The sequence below is a fragment of the Physella acuta genome, unplaced genomic scaffold (assembly GCF_028476545.2).
Source record: "Physella acuta isolate Inbredline_101_S28 unplaced genomic scaffold, ASM2847654v3 ptg000916l, whole genome shotgun sequence".
Taxonomy (NCBI): Eukaryota; Metazoa; Mollusca; class Gastropoda; family Physidae; genus Physella; species Physella acuta.
In genome coordinates, this window is record NW_026732433.1 from 459268 (window position 1) to 475525 (window position 16258).

The window sequence follows — 16258 nt, forward strand, 5'->3', positions numbered from 1 at the left end:
CGTGATGTCCGGCAGCCGATCAAACACTATTTTCTATGAAAGACTCAATGAAATTATCAATGACAGAGTCAATGATAACTACCGCTCTCCTGTATTTTTCTCTCGAGAAACTCAATGATAAGCGTTAGTAGTTATAAAGAGAGAGAGAGTTTATCAAAACGGAAATAATTCAACTCGTTTAATTAATAAAGCGTTAAACGTAATTATTAATTCTTAATTTCTCAGCGATTGATACAATTGTTTAGGGACAGTTAAACTATTTTTTAAAAATATAGATCCTCGATCTTCATTTATAATTTATTAATTAAAATAAGATTTTTAAAAAAATAATTAAAACAGGTCTTTGTACTATATTATTAAAAAAAAACAACTAATGAATATAATAAATAATTTTGACTATTTCTCATTCTAAACCTATCGAATATCTTTTTTTTTAAAATGCAAGGTAATCTTTTATAGAACCTACATGATTAACTTTTCTTCTAATAATAAAAAAACTCTAAATAAAAACTATTATTCCTACAAATATTAGAGTAGTCTCCCTTGACAGTTTCTATTCGAATGTATTTTGTGTTAATTTTCGTTATGAAATACAGTTGACATTTTAAATTAATTATATAAGAAAGCAATCTATCTCTGTGTATATTTATTATAAAAAATATTATTACAATAATTAGAATGGGTGTTTCTGGTTAAATAGCAATTATTCTCATTCTAAATCTTTGGCTATCGAGTTTCATGGGTTTTTAAATTTAAGATTATGAACACATTGGCTTGACGAAAATGATTATATACACTTAAATACATACTAAAATTTACTTTTGTTAATAAACCTACACTATTTTATGCACACATACAAAAAAGAATATTTTAGCGGCAGTTACAACGTCAAAAAAAAAGGAAACTCCTTTATATTGAATAGTTCTACGTAACAACAAAAATGTAAAAATACATAGTCCTAGAGCACACTAACATATATATATATATATATATATATATATATATATATATATATATATATATATATATATATATATATATATACGAAGATATGTGTGTGTGTAAGTAGGATGTGTGGTGGGTAGACAGGCGGGGTGGAAGGAAAGCAGTTTGGCAGGAATAACGGTAGGTAGGAAAGTAGGTAGGCAGGCAGCAGCGCAGGCAGGTTAGTAGATAGGTAGGTACATAGGCAGGGAGTTAGGTATGTAGGTAGGTGGGCCTAGGTAGGAAGGCGCCTCACTCGGTATAGTGAGCGATTATAGTAGCCCATCATATTCATAGCGTTTCGCAATTATTAAAACGAACAAAGGTACCATAGTACTCACGGGAAAACACGGGGAGCTAAATGGAACCCTGCCAGGGCGCCACCAAATCGAATTTTTTTTCGCAGAAACCACCACAGGGGTATTAGCATTAACTTCTCAGATTTGAATGACAAACGAATGAAATCTTTGGTAATGCTTATACAAACAAACCCACATATTCGTTTTTGGGGCGCGGGTTTGTCCACACTGCCGCCTAAACGCACCAAGGCTCATTGTATGAAAGCCTTGAGTGTACGTTAATCAACCTCTTTAAAAGTGAGGTAGAACACACATTGCGACCGCCCATGTGTTAGAGACGCGTCCCTTGGCGCTCCAGGGAGCCACTGGTTATACTCCCGCAGGGGCGCCCCTAATTCGGTTTAATTATAAAATGTCGTGTGCCACCGTGTCCCTATTGTAGGGTGCTCTTTAAAGAGGCACTCTCTGTAGAGCCCGGGGCGCTTGCTGTCGCCAACTGCCAGGGCGCCGGCGGGCGCTCATTATTCTACTTAGTGAACATTTATAGTAGCCCATCTAAATCGTAGTGTCGCCCGAGGTTGGTCTTGGCCGCTCTGGGCCACTCAACCGCCAGGGAGCTGGCGGATGAACCTGGTGTAGTTTTATCACTGAATCTCAGAGGCGTAGCACCATTCCTGGCACCTGGGGACAAATTTTCAATTTGACGCCCCCCCCCCCCTCCCGCCGGAGACAAACTTTCAATTTGGCGTCCCCCCCCCCGTATTTTTTAAATATTTATAATGCAAAACTGTAGCTAAAATGAGCTTTTAAATTTTTCCCACCCATTTTGGCGCCCCTAGGGTTGGCGCCCGGGGACATATGTACCCCCCGCCCCCCCTCGCTACGCCTCTGCTGAATCTAGTATTACCTATGACCGCAATTGATGAGATAGCCCCTCTGGATTCCCCTCTGGATTCTGAGCTCATAATCGTATAATGAGAAAAATCGAATCCTCCCAGGGTGCCACACTTAAGAATTTTTTTCTTTCTCGAAACCCTTTTCACCAACTCCCCAAAATTTTATGACTCTCGTACGAACAGTGTCAAATTGCATCTGGCTTTTATTTTTATGGAGAAAAATTGCATTGCTTCCTGTCAGAGACCCCAGATCGAATGGGGCGCCAAAAGGGGTAGACATTTTATTTAAAATCCTCATTCTTCAGTAAAATTTAAGAAAACAGATTTATCCATGACTGATATCCTCAATTATTTTATATAGGGAAGTGTATGTAGGGATGGGCGCCTTTTTGCCAGCGTTTGAATAGGGTTGGCACAACAGTGATAGTTCGCACCGGGCGCCGGAATAGGTTGCTACACCTCTGCTTCCTGCTAGGGCGCCGCCCTCGCGAAATCTTTCCCGCGGGGTGGGCGTGCGGACACTGTTAAAAGTATATTTTTTTCTATATAAATTCCGTTTCGTTCGGGGGTGGGGGGGGGGGGTGTCGATAGACTTTCTTCGGGGGGTGGGGGGGGGATCTACATGGACTACCTACAGGTCCTAACTCGCGACGAGGTACACATTTGTATTAAAACACACATCTAAGACTCAGTGTTTCTTCCAGACTTTTTTCTCCGGGGGGCGGTAGACTTTCTTCGGGGGGGGGGAGGGCGGTAGACTTTCTTCCCGGGGGGGGGCGGACACTGTTAAAAGTATATATTTTCTATATAAATTATATAAATTTCATTTCGTTCGGGGGGGGGGGGGGCGGTAAAAAAAATTTCGGGGGAGCGAAGGCCCCCCCCCCCCCCCCCCCGAAGAGATGCCTGGAAGAAACTCTGCCTAAGACATTTTCCATTTAGGTGGGCTTTGCAGTACAGTGGTTTCTTAAGTCGTGGACAAATGATTGCGCTTATCTCTATTGAGTAGCTATGTATTCTGTCCTATATTAGACACATTTGTAAATATCTGTCACAATATGGGCATAGAGATGATATAACGATAGCTTATCTTTGCGGACGACGCTAAACTTTGGCATCGACACCACCGCCTACAAGTTCAAATTCGGTCCTTCAGAAATGTTTGAAGTCTCTAGATTAAAACTACTTTTCTCTTTTATGTGCCTACTGACCACATCACAGTCATGCATTTGTTCTGAAAGTCTAAAAACAGAGGCACAAATATATCGTCTAGACTTGTGAGGTCTACAGATTATGTATTTTGGCAGTTATCTAAGCCTTTGCCTGTTCTGACTCAAAGCCTTATTCTTTCTCTATCGACGCCTTGCGTAACATGGGATTGGGTTTTTAAGGCGGCATAAAGCTTTATGTTCTTCCTTTTTGAGTACACTAGATTAAAAACTAACGTTTTCAGATGCCTAAAGATGTTTAACCACTAATTAATCAGAATAATGGGTCAAGATTTCAATTCTTGGTTTTGGGACACGTTAGTTGCCGGGGTTGAGCTAATGTCGATAGCATAAGGACTGTACCTTGATGCGGGCGTTTTATTTGTTGCCCATCGTAATAATTGAATGGTTGATGGGGCTTCTTCAAGGGTTTGATTTGCCGTAATGTTAATGATATCATGCATGTGAGGCTTTTCTAAGAAGAAAATGCGTTAAAACACTTTTTAGTTATGCTTTTTTGAAATAGGCCTATATTTTACGACAACATAATCGTAATGAACAATAAAATGAATTTAAACAACTTTAGAATACACCTGTTTCGGCTAACATGAATGTTATTCTTCAAACTAGTAATGTTAAACGTGTCTTTTTCGCATTTTCGACTTATAAGCAATACAGTAAATTCCGATAACTTCCATATGCGTACAAGCAATGGCGTAGGCGAGGAGGGGTTTAATAGTGATTTAATAATGATACTTTCTTAACCCTCTACTGGACATCATGTTTGGTACCTTGCCCCCGGCAACTGGGTGGATTTGGATTTCACCCAAGTTTTACATCATAGTAAATGACTTCAGTTTTAATTATTGGAGTTGGTAGCAACATTGACACAGTTGAAGGTATTCAGAACAAGGTGGCCAAGAGAAATCACATTAATTAGTATAAAATTTACCATTACTAACATTAGGCCCTACTTAATTGTTTAATGTTGCTGGATATTAAGCCTGGTATGTATTTATGTTTATTAATTTGTACAGAAACAAAAAAAGGATTCCCAAACAAAGTTTTATTTTTCAGAAATAAAGAAAATGATACAAATCAATAAAGAACAGTTTTCAAAAGAATTTGTATAAAAGTAATTATTATAAAATAGGAATATAGCATTGCTTAGATAAAAATAAAATACTTGACACAAACAATATGAGGAATATTTTTTATCAGAGAGGAGAAAAATATATGATGTAGTTTGAAAATAATAATGTACAGAATGTAGCTTTTGCAGATTAAAATGAAAATTCTCATGCCTATATAATTTATTGAGTAAATGAAGCAAGGCCCAAAACACTAGGCTAAATACTATGCATGGGACAGGCATTGAAAACTACAAATTGCTTAAAGTGAAGGTTACCCTATTTATTGGCTATATCCACAGTAAAGATTTATGGCTTTATTACCTGCTTGTAAAATTGTTAAGGAAAAAGTGAAGTATTGTTAACGGCACATGTTGTCATTTTTTGTGTTCTCGGCACATGTTGCCATTTTGTGTGTTCTGGGAACATGTTGCCATTTTGTGTGTTCTGGGCACATAATGACATTTTGTGTGTTCTGGGAACATGTTGCCATTTTGTGAGTTCATGGAACATGTTGACATTGTTTGGCTGTGTTCTGGGAACATGTTGCCATTATTTGGCTGTGTTCTGGGAACATGTTTGTTTCATTTTTAAATATTATAATAAAACATTTTTAGAAATTCTATATTAGGAATTGTGTATATATATAAATTTATATATTTAATAAGACAATTGGATGAATTATAATAAACAGCAAAAATGATTCAAATAAGTTTAGAAGTATTTGGCTTGATGTCCCAACAGTGAACTGTATTCCGAGCTTGTTTCCCTAGTGATAACCCATCTTTTTTGTGTCACCCTTCCAATCAAATATCCAGCTTTTTCTTGGCCTGTATCATATTGCTGGTTATAGACTTGCTTGATTTGTGTATCACAATATGATTTTGAATGTTCTTCTGTAAAAGAAATAAAGACAAAATATTTTGAAATATTCTTTTGTGGAATTAGCAAGAGAAATACATTACAAATTTATATTACTATCTCTACTATTTCTTTACTATAACTAATTACTTTGAAAAGATAAAGCACTGAACATGATGAATAACAAGAAACAAACATTATCAGCAAATATTATAGATTTAAAATTGTGTTCATTCATATTGAAGATTAATGAAGTAGACTATCAATATTTACCCTCTTGATAGCTGATACTTTGATTTGATGTCTTTACTGTAAGCTTACACATCAGTCTCTGTGTGGTAAAATATGAAATAATATGCTTCAATAAAACTGTTTCAGTATATTAATTATATTAGATAAGTACATAGTTTTGAGCTCTATAACAATATGTGTTTCAATTATCATTCAAATATAATACCCTCTATGTTGTACAACTCACTGATTTATTAGAATTTAAGAAAAGACAATAATTAATAAAATATTTTGGATTAAAATCCATTATATTTATTTTAACATATAATGCTATCTCTTGCTATAATAATTACTTTAAAAATGGGTTATGCCTATAGTACAGTTACCTGAGGATGAAACTAGGCACAGTGTATAGTCCACGGAGACTGATTAATATCCCTTGTAATTGAACATCAGTTGTAGTTATGAAATCTGGATGGCCAAACACACACTCATAGTCCTGAAAAGCAATTTACACATAGATTAGCAAGAATATCTCACAAATTATTAAATTAAAGCTAACCCCTATTTAGTGCAATCCATCAAAGTAGTAGCATTTTTGTTAAGTTGTAGACAAAATACAAAGTAATGTTTGTTCTGTGATTTACATACTTTTATAAAATAGCAATATATATATATATATATATATATATATATATATATATATATATATATATATATATATATATATATATATATATATATATATATATATATATATATATATATATATATATATATATATATATATATATATATATATATATATTCATTGTAAATTTTAGTTATGACTTGCTATTAAATTTATTTACTCGACTGATCTAAACTCACTTTATTTAAACATAATATAGTGGATAAGTATAGTGATTTTATTATTCAGCAATAAATAACAGGCCTAAAAGTTTTTAAATAGTAACGTTTGCGAATGAACACATTAAATTCTATGTATTTCCATTTCTATGTCTTTCCCAACCTGATGCATATTACTAACCGAGCATTAAACTATAGTCCTAAACCTGACTCTAATTATCATTTATCGGACAACCTGAACCTTTGCGATACCATGTTATAATATATTATTTTAAAAAAGAGCTTACCACTAATTACTAAAATCAATTGTTTTTAGTATTAACTGAGCCGCATACTATTTGCTCCTATTGTCATCACCAGAAATCCAGTATGTTGGCAAAGATTAGTCTCTAAGTTCCCTGCAACCTCCTTCCTCTTGAGTGCGGAAAACACTGAAATTATTAATCATTATTTCATTATGCCTAATAGTTTAAAGGTAGTATTAAAGTAGTACTAAATAGTATGAGTCTTAGTTACTATAGGTCTAATGATAATTATTATTGTGTATGCTTACATGCTTTAAGTTTTATGCACAATATTGGTATATAATATATAGTCTATAGTATATAGCCTAAGCTATAGAGTATATAGGCCTATAAGCCTAAATATAACAGCAGCTTGAATAATGCTCATTAGCATGCATTCACTATAAACTATAAAGATAAACAAATATTTCAATTTAATTTAATTATAACTAATAATAGTAAATAGGCTTTTTTCTTGTGGTAACAAATTTAAAGTATAGGGCAGTACAGTTATAGTATAGGCCTACTAGATTCTATATTTAAGTATGTGGGCTTTTCATTCCAATGCACCACAATAGATACCACACATGATCAAGCTGGACCTCTGATCTAAAGATTTAATAATTGGGCCTAGCAAACAGTGAAACTACAATAAAAATCATGTAAATTACTAATTTAACCTTCTTACCTCCGCTTCTCTAGATCTAGAATACTAGATGGGTTTTCTTTTTATGCAGCCGTATGATTAGATTCTAGAATCTAGACTATATTCTAATAAACATGAAATAACTACTAACCAGAACACTAGATCTAAATTTCTATATTCTAAGAAATATGTATTAAACCTATAGGCCTAAAATTTATTTTAAATTCCTATGCGATGTGTCGTGAACTGTAGGTTTCATGTTATTTTTGTAATGGCGGAAATCAGTTTAAAATTTCGTTTCCTTCCTTTTGTTATTCTATTTATAGATTCAAAAGTCGGAGCAATTATCATTGAGTTAGTCGGCTGATCCACACAGGAAGTGCGGGTATATCTATTAGTTACTCAGTGATCCGATCATTGACAGATACAGAGATAGCCATTCGCATGGGGTGTGCAGAGAGAGAGAGAGAGAGAGAGAGAGAGAGAAAGAGAGAGAAAGAGAGAGAGAGAGAGAAGTGCGCAGGGTTTTTTTTATATATTAGGATCACTACAGTATTAGATCTGTTATCTGTTTGTTATTTACAAAACCACTATCAAGGTGCCAGTGATAAAACGAATATATATATATATATATATATATATATATATATATATATATATATATATATATATATATATATATATATATATATATATATATATATATATATATATATATATATATATATATATATATATATATATATAACACGCTATTAAGCGTGTATTTATTTTAGACGTTTGCCTTGTTTTCTAGAACAGTGGTTGTTAAACGTAAACAATTTCGGCACTTTATTTCTTGGATCTTTATTGTTGGAGCGCTAGTTTGTCAACACTACCATCACTACGAGCCAGCTTAGTTGTTGAGGCGCTATTTATTCGCTTCTTGTAAGGCTAAGAGCGGGAGGGGAGGTCTGAGAAAGGAACTTAAAAGGGACAACAAAGCACCGATGTGCTTTTATCCATCATTACCAAAATTGGGATGGTCTCAAAAAGCCGTATCAATATCTAGCGGCCTCTCGCGCAATTAATGTTTTTTCAAAAGAATTTTGCTGACAACAGCGTGTGTTTGATTGTAAGAAAAAGAATATACAAGAGCGTGGGATGGTGTCTATAGAATAAAGATACTCCAACCTCAGCTACAGTATTCTTTTTTCAAAACAACCATCATGTCAAAATTGCAAGAAAATTAATTTTAACTATAAAAAAATGATTATGGGCGGCGGTGGGCCCCCTAAACGGCGTGGGCCCCCCGTATTGCGGGGTCTGGCGGCACTGTCTTTCCGCCCCTGGTTTCTTCCAGACATCTCTTCGCGGGAGATAGAAAAAGAAAGTCTACCAACCCCCGAACCAGTGTCCCGTGTCCCCCCCCCCCCCCCGTCGCCGAAAAAGGAAAATTTCAAGTGCCCCCCGGAGTTAAAAGTCTGGAAGAAACACTGATTTGAAGCTTGCTTGTTCATCTTTTGGAGGCAGTTTTACTCTTATCTACGGTGTTTTTATATTGTTTTAACTATATTTAACCCGAGATATTTAAGTATATTTTCGTTGAGTCCGTGCTGATCATCTTAACTCATACAAACGTTCCTGAAGTTGTATTTGAATGTGTTTATTTTTCTGTACATTTATTCAGCTTCATTCCCCCTTCCCCCATATATTTCATAAAGTTTTTAACACTATCTAAATATATGTTCATATGTACAAAATACCTTAGGAGAATTTCGTAGAATTGACAAATCAAAGATAAGCAAAATTGTATTCTACGGGGCACACTTTAGGTAAACAATTACCCTGCGTTCTAGACTGATCTTTAAAACCAAAGTAAATAGGCCTCCCGTATAAAAAGGGGATTGCTGAATTGAGCCGACAACTAAAGCAAAGACTTAGATAAGGTCGATCTGTAGGTAGTTGACGGTCTATATCCAGCGGGAATAACACAAACAGCAATTGTACAGGTGCTAAAGTGGACAGACATTAGGATGAATAAAAAAGCGCCTAGTACATGCTTGACGCTGATCTAGGCGCCGATAAGTAAGCCAAAATGTAGGCTATAGATTTACCTGTAAAGTGTTATTAAAAATTATGATATTTAGGGTACATAACATGGCAGTTTTTTATTCATAGTTTCAATAATGTGTTTGCTTTTTGGTTTTTTGTTTGTATTGCAGAACTTGTTTTAAATTGTATTCAATTAATCTCCGGAAAAGGCGCCACTATCATTAAAATGGTCGTAGGCGGAGCGGCTGCTCCACCTACTCCCCCCCACCCAAGCGTACTCCACTTATATATAGGCCTATAACACTAACCTTAACGAAAACCTCAACCACAAACCCAAACGAAAACATTATTATAAACATACTAGGCATACTGCCTAGCTTCGCTTAGGTTTTTAAAAAAAACATTTGAGAATTTGAATACTTAATTATTTAGCGATGGATTGAGTGTGGAGTGCTTTAATATAAACAGTAATGCTAACTTTAGAAAATACTAGAATACCCGTCATCCGTTGGATAACTCTGGGTTTCGGGGGTCATCCATCAAAAAAACATCACGTCTGTCACTCAGAGGCATAGCGACCCTTCCCGGCGCCCGGGGACAAACTGTTCGATTTTACCCCCCCCCCCCAAAGATTTTGATTTTCAACCCCCCCCCCTCAAACTTTTGATGTGCACCCCCCCACTCAAACTTTCGATTTGAACCCCCCTCAACCTTTCAATTTATTTTTCCAAACCATTTTGGCGCCCCAACATATGTCCCCCCGCCCCCCCCCCTTCCCCCCTCCACCCCCGCCTCCCCTCCCGCCCCCTACCTCCTCGCTACGCTACTGCAGTGTCACTTAGCGTCACAAAAAACAGACCCCACATTCAAACATATGTTTCTTATCTTTTAAAAACACCGAAAACACCGTTTTCGGACTATCCCTTCATATACTGACGTCACATGTGACCTACTCAACTCTACTTCACCTGCTCAGTGTCCCGCCAAGTGTCAGACAACATGTTTTTATCTTTTAAAAAACGATTCCAGCCGAGCATGTCTCTGACCACACTATCCTTTCATATGCTTAGGACAAAGAAACAGATGAACTCTACTTCACCTGCCCTGTATCCTGCCAAGTTCAGATAGGCAACTTTATCATTCACATCTAAAAAAAAATTGAAAAAAAAATATCATTGACATATTGGTCTAGAACCTGTGCCACCCGCATGAGAGCGGACTACGCTACCAACTTAGCTATTTACTCGTGACGTCACAAATGAATTTTTATACTATACTTTGAATCTCCTTATGCAACTTGATTTACGCGCATAGATCTAGATCTAAGTCTAGTAGTAGTAACTTTCAAATTAAATTTTATCTTAAATTAGCCAAACAAAGATTTATATAAAATAATTAAGGCCTGAACTAGATTCTAGATGTATTAAGGCCTGAAATAGATTCTAGATGTAGAATTTACATTAAGTCTAGATCTAGAATTTACATTGAGTCTAGTGATCTAGATCTAGGCTAGATCTAGATCTAGGCTAGATTCATAACTTTCCTTCGACAGCTGATCTTTAGATCTAGAGAAATTTATTGTATAACTAAATGAAAAAAGACAGTTGAAAATTGATATAAGTGTTGGAACGTAATAAATACAGCAGAGTTATGACCGACAGAAAATTAGATTTAGAACGCGTTTAACTTTTGAATGGGAACACAATTTTCTTCGATAGACGCCGCCATTTTATTGTACTAAAGAGTAAACAAAAAACTGTGACGTCACGGTCCCGCCGAGTGTAGTTGTCGTTCTAAACTTTAAAAAAAAAATAGGGTTACTCTACGTATGAATAAATCAATAAATTAATTAACGTCCTTAAATAAAGTTGTGATTAACAGTCTGTCTGCATTAAAAAATTATTCTCTACCTACATACTATTTTACAGCTCTCCAGATAGAGTAGAACATATCACAATACTCGATCGGACAAACAAACAAATAAATATTCAAACATGTAAACAAACTTGACTTTTAGTAGTATATAGATAGATAGATAGATAGATGTTTTTGTTTGTCATTAAAATTCCGATCTCAGAGAAATAGTGGAAAGTACGCAATTTATAACTAAAATGGAATTAGAACTACAAAGGTTAAATGAACAGTATATCTCATAGTTTATATTACATTGCCTTTTGAAATTAATAAATTTATTTAATTAGGATACGTAACTAAATTAACAACTTAAATTTGTACTAAAACAAATTCTATACTTAGTCATTTTCTGTTTCTGTTTAAAATAGTATACACTTATTTGAAAAATAATAATTTTAAAAACGTTACCTCCCTTGAAAACTGAACGTATGACGTATGTCTGTTTACTTTTTTTTTTTACCAACAGTTGCTATGCTTATATAAGAAATTACGGTATATGAACATATTTAACGACTATAATGGCTGTTTCCGACGGGAATAAAGTTTTTTTGTTACCCTCCAGGGTCGGTCTACGACGTCATATAATATTAAAGAGATCGTTCGTCAATTTTGTTAATATATATATATATCTCATATAATGAGAATATTTCACTCACAATCATCTTTTAGCCCTCGTCAAGGGCTTTGAGTCTGACCAACGGTTTTTCCATACGGCCTAGTCATCTATAGTAGTGTATGCAAAAACTTAGCATGATGTACAGACGTTAAGTAACCTAAAAATTGTGTTAAAATTTCCCTGTTTTTGCCATAAAATACATAGATTATATAGGGAAATACGACTGGTCAGTTTTGACCCATTTCCCGATTTTTCCAGGACATGGCGAGTTTTTTGTGACATCCCAGGGCCTTCTTCTACCACCTCACAAAATTTCAAGGGGGGTCGTCGGAGGAAATTTTTTTGCGTAATAGAGCTCATATAAAGAGAATTTCACTCTCGGTCACTTTTTAGCCCTCGTCGAGTGCTTTGAATGAAACCGACAATTTTCCCTAAAAGGCAAGCCATTGACCTAAGAGTATGCAAAAAATTAGCCAGATATACTGAGTTTAAGTACCGTAAAGTCTGCGTTGAAATGACCCTCTGTTTTTTCCATAAAATAAAAAGATTATATAGGGAAATACGACTGGTCAGTTTTGACCCATTTCCCGATTTTTCTCGGACATGGCGAGTTTTTTGTGACACCCCCAGGCGTTCTCCTACCACCTCACAAAATTTCAAGGGGGGTCGTCGGAGGAAATTTTTTTTCGTAATAGAGCTCATATAAAGAGAATTTCACTGGCGGTCACTTTTTAGCCCTCGTCGAGTGCTTTGAGTCAAACCGAGAGGTCCGCCCTACGGCCAAGCCATTTACCTATAAGCATGCCAAAACTTAGCCAGATGTAAATAGGGTAAGTGCCCTAAAATCCGTTTTGAAATGACCCTCTGTTTTCCCCATAAAATACAAAGATTATATAGGGAAATACGACTGGTCAGTTTTGACCCATTTCCCGATTTTTCCCGGACATGGCGAGTTTTTTGTGACACACCCAGGCGTTCTCCAACCACCTCACAAAATTTCAACGGGGTCGTCGGAGGAAATTTTTTTGCGTAATAGAGCTCATGTAAAGAGAATTTCACTGGCGGTCACTTTTTAGCCCTCGTCAAGGGCTTTGAGTGAAACCGACAAATTTCCCTAAAAGGCAAGCCATTGACCTAAGAGTATGCAAAAAATTAGCCAGATATACTGAGTTTAAGTACCGTAAAGTCTGCGTTGAAATGACCCTCTGTTTTTCCCTTAAAATAAAAAGATTATATAGGGAAATACGACTGGTCAGTTTTGACCCGTTTCCCGATTTTTCCCGGACATGACGAGTTTTTTGTGACACCCCAAGGCGTTCTCCAACCACCTCACAAAATTTCAACGGGGTCGTCGGAGGAAATTTTTTTTCGTAATAGAGCTCATATAAAGAGAATTTCACTGGCGGTCACTTTTTAGCCCTCGTCAAGGGCTTTGAGTGAAACCGACAAATTTCCCTAAAAGGCAAGCCATTGACCTAAGAGTATGCAAAAAATTAGCCAGATATACTGAGTTTAAGTACCGTAAAGTCTGCGTTGAAATGACCCTCTGTTTTTCCCATAAAATAAAAAGATTATATAGGGAAATACGACTGGTCAGTTTTGACCCATTTCCCGTTTTTCCCGGACATGGCGAGTTTTTTGTGACACCCCCAGGCGTTCTCCTACCACCTTACAAAATTTCAAGGGGGTCGTCGGAGGAAATTTTTTTTCGTAATAGAGCTCATATAAAGAGAATTTCACTGGCGGTCACTTTTTAGCCCTCGTCGAGTGCTTTGAGTCAAACCGACAGGTCCGCCCTACGGCCAAGCCATTTACCTATAAGCATGCCAAAACTTAGCCAGATGTAAATGGTTCCCAGAAAGAAGCGCAACGGAAAAAAGCGCAACGGAAAAAAGCGCAAAACAAAAAGCGCAACGGAAATAAGCGCACACGGAAAAAAGCGCAAAGAGAAAAAAGCGCACACGGAAAAAAGCGCAAAGAGAAAAAAGCGCACACGGAAAAAAGCGCAAAGAGAAAAAAGCGCACACGGAAAAAAGCACAAAGAGAAAAAAGCGCAAACGGAAAAAAGCGCAAACAGAAAAAAGCGCACACAGAAAAAAGCGCAAACGGAAAAAAGCGCAAACAGAAAAAAGCGCACACAGAAAAATGCGCAACCAGAAAAAACAACGAAACATGTGCAAAAGAGAAATTTGCATTCCCCTCACCACGATACAGGCGATAATCGCTTTACACAATGACTATTATTTTCTTGGTCAATAATTATTCAACTACTATTCTCTATAAATAAACATAAAACTGTCCTTAATATCGACATTACACGAAGTATCTCTCACATTGTCTCTAGTCCGAACTACCTAGCTTGCATACCATAACTACCCGTTCCTATGGCAAAACTTCATTCTCTTTCATCCGCGTCATTAAACATGCATTCGTCATATTTCTCGCAACAACATTCATTCGCACCAAAATACCTGATAAAACACACATCATAACACCGATTTATTTACCATTATTTCATTATGACGCACCTACCTACCTACCAACCTACCTACCTACCTCCCTCCCTCCCTCCCAACACCTCCCTCCCTCCCTCCCTGACTGCCTGACTACCTACCTGCCTGCCTGCCTGCTTGCCTGCCTACCTACCTACCTGCCCACCTACCTACCTACTTACCTGCCTACCAACCTGCCTGCCCGCCTACCTACCTACCTGCCTACATGCCTACCCTATCTAATTACCTCACATATATATATATATATATATATATATATATATATATATATATATATATATATATATATATATATATATATATATATATATATGGGTAGGTTGGTAAGTGGGTGGGTAGGTAGGTTGTTAGGTGGGTATGTGGGTAGATGTGTGGGTAGGTAGTTAGGTAGGTGGTTGGGTGTTTGTGTAGATGATATAGATTATGCACATTTCAATTTTGCCAGCTTAGTAACAGTGTTACAAAACTCGAAATTTCAAACTGGTTTGGCGTAAGGTTAGTTCATTGATCCTGTTGAGACCTACATTACATAGTTAATCAGTTTAACAATGTAGATGATATTGGAGTAGGTGTAAGTCAAAGCCAGATGTTATTATAAAACTACATCTCTCTTTGTTTCTTTATAAAAAGGTTTTGGAAGGTTTTTTAAAGTTTTTTACTGAAAGGTTTACCGGACGAATGCAAAATGATATAAACAACCATAGCTCTTGTGTTATATAGGCTACATGCAGTGTTTCTTCCAGACTTTTTTCTCCGGGGCTAAGGGGGGTGGGGGGAGGGGATTTTCGGGGGGGGGGGGGGGGGGGGTCAACATTTTTCGGGGAGGGGGGGGGGGCGGACACTAGTAAAAGTGTATGTTTACATGTTTTCATTACCCTTCAAACAATAGTCTATTTTTAGTTATATTGAGATTAAAGAATGTAAATATATAGTACACACAATTCTGTAGAATAGGAACGATTGGGAGGGAAGTGACATATAGCGCAAGAAATTTAGAAGTTAGGTAGGGTATAATAAATGGTGGGGTTAGGAAAGTTAGGGGGTCCATTCTCTAACAGGCAGTCTATGTCTCTTTCGTACTTTCGTGTTGGTTTATTGTCGAACCTGTCCTCTCCTCACATCACAACAGTTGGGTGACGCTTACCGTGTAATGTTAAAATAAATAGCATGTAATTGAGTGAGTTTTCATACAAGCCCAACGCACTAATTAAGATTGTCGCAAAATGTAACATATATGTAACATGTCAATGATGTCAATGAATTTTCATTAAAAAAGTACAGTTTACGAAACTAACGAACTTCGCCGAACCTTTTTCGGTGGGTAGGTGGGTAAGTGGGTAGGTGGGTAAGTGGGTAGGATGGTAGGTGGGTAGGTGGGTAAGTGGGTAGGTGGGTATGTAGGTAGGTAGGTGTGTAGGATGGTAGGTGGGTAAGTGTGTAGGTGGGTAGGTAGGTAGGTAGTAGGTAGGTAGGTAAGTGCGTCATGATGTGAAATAATATTAAATACATAATTGTTATTTTGGTGCGAGTGAATGTTGTTGCGAGAGATATGAGAGATATGACGAATGCATGTTAGATGACGCGGATGAAAGAGAGTGAAGTTTTGCCATAGGAACGTGTAATGTCGAGATCAAGGATAGTTTTATGTTTATTTATACAAGAATAGTAGTTGAATAATTATTGACCAAGAAAATAATAGGCATTGTATAAAGCGATTATCGCCTGTATCGTGGTGAGGGGAATGAACATGGTAGTGGTACGCTTTAAATGGTAGTAAATCGCGTGATCAAACA

The 16258-nt window shown here is 36.5% G+C and overlaps 1 long non-coding RNA gene across 2 annotated transcripts; it reads right to left on the bottom strand.

Moving 5' to 3' along the window:
- Positions 1-4784: 4784 nt before the first annotated feature.
- On the bottom strand, positions 4785-7454 carry LOC131953298 (uncharacterized). 2 transcript variants are annotated; one of them, XR_009388619.1, is made up of 5 exons: positions 7431-7454; positions 6746-6889; positions 5996-6108; positions 5652-5709; positions 4785-5413 (listed from the first exon to the last, which is right to left on the bottom strand). It is a non-coding gene; the product is annotated as an uncharacterized LOC131953298 (long non-coding RNA). The 2 variants fall into 2 exon arrangements; XR_009388618.1 differs by lacking the exon at positions 7431-7454 and having other exon boundaries at positions 6746-7365.
- Positions 7455-16258: the final 8804 nt, after the last annotated feature.